This window comes from Morone saxatilis, unplaced genomic scaffold (assembly GCF_004916995.1).
Source record: "Morone saxatilis isolate NCDOM2014 unplaced genomic scaffold, NCSU_SB_2.0 Contig7, whole genome shotgun sequence".
NCBI lineage: Eukaryota > Metazoa > Chordata > Actinopteri > Moronidae > Morone > Morone saxatilis.
The window spans coordinates 22,947,687-22,948,147 of NW_023340246.1; the positions used below are offsets into that span (position 1 = coordinate 22,947,687).

Sequence of the window (461 nt, forward strand, 5' to 3'; positions counted from 1 at the left end):
CAGAGGATCCTCAAATACCACCTGCTGCTCCAGGTACGACACACCTGAGTGCCCTCACTGTCCACTGAACTGAGCGTGATAAGAGTTCATCAGTCTGAAGCGTTGACCAGAGTGCATGCTGGGAAACAGGGCAGTGATGTCACTCCTTGTCAACTGCTCTAGCTGAAGGTCCATGTTCTTACTAACCCCTCCTTATGGGGACTGTGCTAACAGACTACTATTATTATTGTTGCCTGGTAGGGTTTAAGTACTCAGTAGACGGTTCTTTTGGTTATTAGTCTCCTAGTAAAGTTCAGGTAATTAGTTAAAAAGTTAAAAACTGTTCACTGTCACTGAGTGAAAATAACAAATCAAATATTTTAACAAAACTTAATAAAAGAATGTTTATAAAAACATTTAAAAAGCAGACAGAACATAGAGCATCACTTAACTGAGGGGAAGATGGTGATGATGATGATGAT

At 40.1% G+C, this 461-nt stretch overlaps 1 protein-coding gene across 1 annotated transcript in view; it reads right to left on the bottom strand.

Moving 5' to 3' along the window:
• The window catches only part of LOC118340429 (pleckstrin homology domain-containing family G member 3-like), an 11,001-nt gene that overhangs the window by 4,135 nt on the left and 6,405 nt on the right, over positions 1 to 461 (bottom strand). The gene's annotated exons all lie outside the window — the stretch shown is intronic.